The sequence below is a fragment of the Coffea arabica genome, chromosome 7c, assembly GCF_036785885.1.
Source record: "Coffea arabica cultivar ET-39 chromosome 7c, Coffea Arabica ET-39 HiFi, whole genome shotgun sequence".
Taxonomy (NCBI): domain Eukaryota; kingdom Viridiplantae; phylum Streptophyta; class Magnoliopsida; order Gentianales; family Rubiaceae; genus Coffea; species Coffea arabica.
In genome coordinates this window covers 30,903,663-30,909,045 of record NC_092322.1, presented here as the reverse complement: position 1 = coordinate 30,909,045, position 5,383 = coordinate 30,903,663, and the positions used below count along the sequence as shown (strand labels likewise).

The window sequence follows — 5,383 nt, the reverse complement described above, 5'->3', positions numbered from 1 at the left end:
TGTGAACAACTTATTTAGCACTTTTGCTTAATCTAATCATGATTAACTAGCTATTAATTGTGATAATCTCAACGTGTTAGATTTGTAATGAGAATTAGAATTTAATACTAAGTGTTAAACTTTGGAATTACACTCACGAAAGTAGAGGTGCATGTTTGTGGCTTTGGTGGCATTGTTCCATGTAATTTTATAGAAGAAATGCACTTGTACTTAATTTCATAACTACAGGAGTAGGTATGGTTTAGCTACGAGAATAGTTGATTCACTACGAGAGTAGGCTTCATATGTATTAGGAAATTACATCATTTTTAGCCAAGATAATAATATTCAATTAACTATTAATTGCACTTGTAAGAGTAGTAAGGAATTTCATAATTCTAGATGCTTTTTATTGCCATTTTTACTTCATTTATTTTCATGCTTGTAGCTTAAACTTACTTGATTTAACTTGTGGTCGTTTAAATAATAAAAGAGTTTGAAAATCACAGGTAATTGACAATCTTTCCTATGGTATTGACACCTAATATCCCCCATGCTTAATAAACAATTTGTATCTTTGCCGAATATGGGGTATTTGGTTTTTTAAAATTTAGTGTGAAGTAAAATTCTCATCAAGTTTTTGGCGCTATTTTATTTATATTTTTGTGTTTCTTTTGTGTGTTTGGTTTTAGCTTTTGTTTGTGTCTTATTACGTATTCTTCTTGACTAATAGTGCTTTTGAGTTTGTCTGAAAGCATGTTTAGCGATTCAAGAAGGATAGCTCAAATAGTGAGGGAAGGAAACTCAGCATTAATGGATCCCTATTACTTTCAAAGTTTCAACAATATAGGTAACCGAGCAAGACCCATAGGTACAAATGACTTTGGTGCATTAAATGCTAATTTGGACATGTTGACATCTATGTATGAACAAAAAAGGAATGTTAATACTTTTAAATCTAATCATGTGAGTTGTGGCTTGTATTGAGGATATCATACTACTTATGAATGTATGCAAGTACAAAATATGGATTATTGGTGAATTTGGGCATTATAATTCTTGTTTTGATCAATGCAATCCTAGTTGGGATAATTCTTATGAATATTGTTGGAATAATCAATGTAGTGAATCTTTGATTTGCTATGATTACCAACCCGAATATGTCTAATATGAATTAAAGTCATCTTGGGAGTTTGCTATTGAAAAGTTCGCTAATGAGATTTCCGACCGTCATGATGTTACAATGAATTCACTTCATGCTATGATAAAATACAAGATCATTTGAATGTTATACATGAAACTATTTCATGCAAGAATAGTGAATTCAATCTAAACATGAATGATGGGAATGCCACATGTGAAAATAGAATGCATTTTGATGATAATGAAGCATCTAATGTGAGCTCTAATGAGGAAATGTCTATTTCACATGATAATGCCTTTGGAATGGATCTTGAACCTCAAGAGGCATGCATGAATGATTCATATATAATCCCTCTTGAGGAGTATGTTGAAAATGAAAGTTCTAAGAACATTATTGCCCAAGAAAGTCATGCGGAGATTCCTTTGGTAGGTTCTCAAGTGATGCAATTGCATGGTAAGCTAATTCCTGTTCTTATATCATTTGGAGATAAGTCTCATGGGGTGGAGCTGCCATTATTGATCCACGACATCCAAATTTGGTGGATCACTCATTAATGAAGCCATCATGAAAATGACTGAGTCAACGATAGTCAAGTTAGTGACTACTAGGAGGCATAAACCGTGCTATGCACGGTGGGAAAAAGGATGAAGATGCCCAATTTAATAAAATAATTTGTACTAATTCAAATGGATCATTAATGAAATTTGTTTGTTTTTTGATAAAATTTAGTTACAAATAAACCAAAATAAAATATTAAACCAAAATTAAAGTCAACTTTCATCTAAGTAGGTAATCATGTAAAAAATAGTAAGTGTTACTCTTATTAAAGAACCAAAATATTATAAAACTTTGTCTAAGTTATCAGCTGCACTTGCTATTTCAAGGGTAGGTTGCATTATGATTTAATTACAAGGTCCATTAATATGCATGCATCATTAGAGCTTAGATTTTACTTCCCATGCTCTCAGATCATTTTCAAGATTAGAAAAAAAAAAAAAAAGTGAAGGAGGAGAGTTAATAAGGATGTACGCAGGAAAATGCAAAATAGTAAAAGCCAAAGTGAGTAAGAAAAAAAATGAAAGCGACTTCATCCCATTTGGTAGAAACAAAATACTTCATCCCATTTGATTGTAAACAAAGGTACAATTCATATGGCATAACAACCGTATAATCAATGTCTCAAATCACATCAGCCTGCAATAAGTTTCCTCACTTGTCAACCTACAAATTGCATACAACAAATCTTAAATCTGAATAACATCCACCGTACTCATGGTTAACTAAGTACTATGGCTGATATCAAAGCACGTACATAAATAAGATAATATCACATTTGTGAAGACTATAGTTACGGACTTGCTTAAAAGGAGTAATAACAACCAGGAATTGCCGAGAATCCGGCCAAGCAAACTTATTGAAATGTTTGACAGCAATCCAAGAGGCGTCATCTTCAAGCTGCCCTTTGTAGACAACATTGCGAGCTCTATCTCCATGTTCTGATACAATGTTTTCAATTGAGAATCTTGAAGGTGCCATCTTTAGCTCATCTAAACTGCATTCTTTAAATGCTGGCAGTTTCATCCTCGCATTTTCTCCACATTTCTCTAAAATCCCAGAAGAAAAAAATCAGAAAAAGGGAACAAATATTACATTTTTATACATTTAACAGAGTTTTAAGAATTACCAAGATCAGAGGAATAAGGGACGTTGGATCTGAGGTTAGAAGGCTACCAGCAAAAGCCTAATTTAGAGCAGTGAGTTCCCATTGGAATGAAGATGAATAATACTGAAAAACAAAACTGGCAATCAGGTCAAGAAAACAGACATAAAGAAGTATCACATATGGATAGAACAAAATCATAGGGACATAAAATACATGTAACACAAAAACTTTCACCAACCAAGTCAATTCAAGCGCCATTGCAGCAAAAAACTTGCAGACAAATGTGCAAAGAAGTCTCATATCATCAAAACACGAGAAACAAAGGACAAGGGTAAATCCCAAAAAAAAGGAAAAAAAGAGAAACCAAAGGATAAGACAAACATGTAATGGAAAGATGTAATGTTTTTCCTTTGGTCACCTCTGTTTTGAAGGAAAACATGGGAAAAATACATTTCAAAGAAAATACTAATTCAGCAACTTCTAAGGTAGAGATGATACCGGAAAGAGGCATCATCTCCACCTTGGACACCAGAAAGAAGCACCAGATAAAACAGAAACACATTCTAAAAGTAACTTGTTATACACTTAGATTCATGCTTTTCATTGCCAATGAGGGCAGCCTCATCAACTTTATCAGCTTCAATCTCACCAATATCAGCCTACAGTTGCTGCTCCACATAAGAACAAAGTCATGTTTAGTAATTAAAGAAGCATGACAATTGGCCATCATCATCTACAATTCGAATCAAAACAATCACAATTCAGCACAATAGGGAATCAACAAATTCAACTAAGATAAGCATGCCTTTTCAAAAACATTTTTTCCTCCTCAAACTCCACAAAATAAATCAACTCAAGAAATTAAAATTTACACTTTCAGAAACGAATTTCTCACATCAATACCAAAGAAAAAACACAGATGAACAAATCTAACACCGCCTTGATTTTATGTGTCAAATCCCCTAGTAATTAGAAAATTAGACCAGGTAAAAGGAAAATTTTGAAATTCCAAATTTACATTAGACTCCATGAAAATTGAAAGGAAGAAAAAACCTCCATAGCCAACTTGAGATCAATCCTAAACTTGGCAGAAACAAAATTCTACAATAAAATCACATAAATAACAAAAGCTGAGACCCTCCCCCCTACCCACAATATTAAAGCATAACACCAACATATTATTCACAGAACCCATAGAAATTTAAGTAAGAAAACCTGAGATCCTCAAGAAACCAAAAGTACAAAAAATGCAAAAAATGTAGGTCATGACTTAAATTTACTCAAAAATAAACATCATTAATATGTGTAAAAAAGACTGCTTTTTCACTGCAAAAGACATGTCTCTAGCAGAAGGAAATGATGGAGAAAATAGATGAAAAATTCAATTTATGAGGAGAGGATGATAGGAAGAACGGAAAAGAAGAATCTGTCGATCTCCAACTGGGAAAAAAAAGAATTTAAAAGGTTGGCAATTTATCAAGGTTGACGGAGTTTCCCCAACCGCTTACATCGAGAATTGGATCTGGGAGTAGCTTCCCAACCACTTACATCGAAAATTAGTACTTGTTGGATGTAAATAGACCAAAAGGAAACTAATCACTGAAAAGCCCCATAAGAAATTGAAAATAACCACATCTTTACTCTAGCTCTCCCACTGGTTGTGGTGTAAGGAGGAAGAGCAGATACACTTCCTTGGGAAAGAATGAAGATTCCAGCTAATTATATTTCTCTCGTGGACAACGATACCAGAGAAGTAGATGAAAGAGAACGGTAAGGAAAGAAGGCAGCAGCGATCTATTAATTATTTGCTACTATAGGAAGATAACACAAGAACAATGGAAGAGACTCAAATCAACCAAGTTTAATCCTCTAAGGTCCAAAGATTTTGATGGACAATGACTTGGACTAATTTGGACAGCAAAAGAATGGGAAATTTTTTAAAAGCACAGATGTAAGATCATAGTTTATGGCATGCCTCGCAACATACGCTCAACTGAGACGCGTAGAAAACTGAAGATAGAATAACAATTTAAAGAAACAACTGTGAGCAACAAATCACAAACAAATGTACTACCTTTGATAGTAAACGTACAACTCCAAGAAGCCTTTCCAAAAAGTTATATTTGCCATGTGAGAACCCGTAAAACCCTAATTATATTCCTAGGGTTTATTTCCCCTTAATAGCATATTTTCTGCATTTTCTGGCTTAGAAATATTTTCTTAATGGATTTTATGAGCAATTATAGTTTTAAGATGATTTTTCTAGCATTGGTGAATTTTTAGAAAATTAAGAATATATATTGGATGTGGGACCCACTAGTGCGATAAGTTCGGAAAATTCGGCCAATAAGGTTAAGTTTCGGATACTGTTAAAAGTTTATCGGGTATTAAGAGATAAGTAGGGTGTGTGAAGTGATTGATGTGAGAGAGAAAAGAATGATAAGGATGCATTTAATAGAGTGACACATGTCACCTTTTCATTGGTTGAACTTTTAAGAAACACTATTCACAATTTTGACTTTTTTGACCAAAGGATTAAATATCCAAAATTCACCAAAAATCACCATTTTCTTCTCCTCATATGGCCGGCTCTCTCC

At 33.5% G+C, this 5,383-nt stretch overlaps 1 long non-coding RNA gene across 1 annotated transcript; it reads right to left on the bottom strand.

Annotated features, from left to right (window-relative positions):
• Positions 1-2,630: 2,630 nt before the first annotated feature.
• Positions 2,631-4,915, bottom strand: LOC140010191 (uncharacterized). The gene is made up of 3 exons (XR_011817455.1): positions 4,861-4,915; positions 2,808-2,909; positions 2,631-2,727 (listed from the first exon to the last, which is right to left on the bottom strand). It is a non-coding gene; the product is annotated as an uncharacterized lncRNA (long non-coding RNA).
• Between the last annotated feature and the right edge of the window lie 468 nt (positions 4,916-5,383).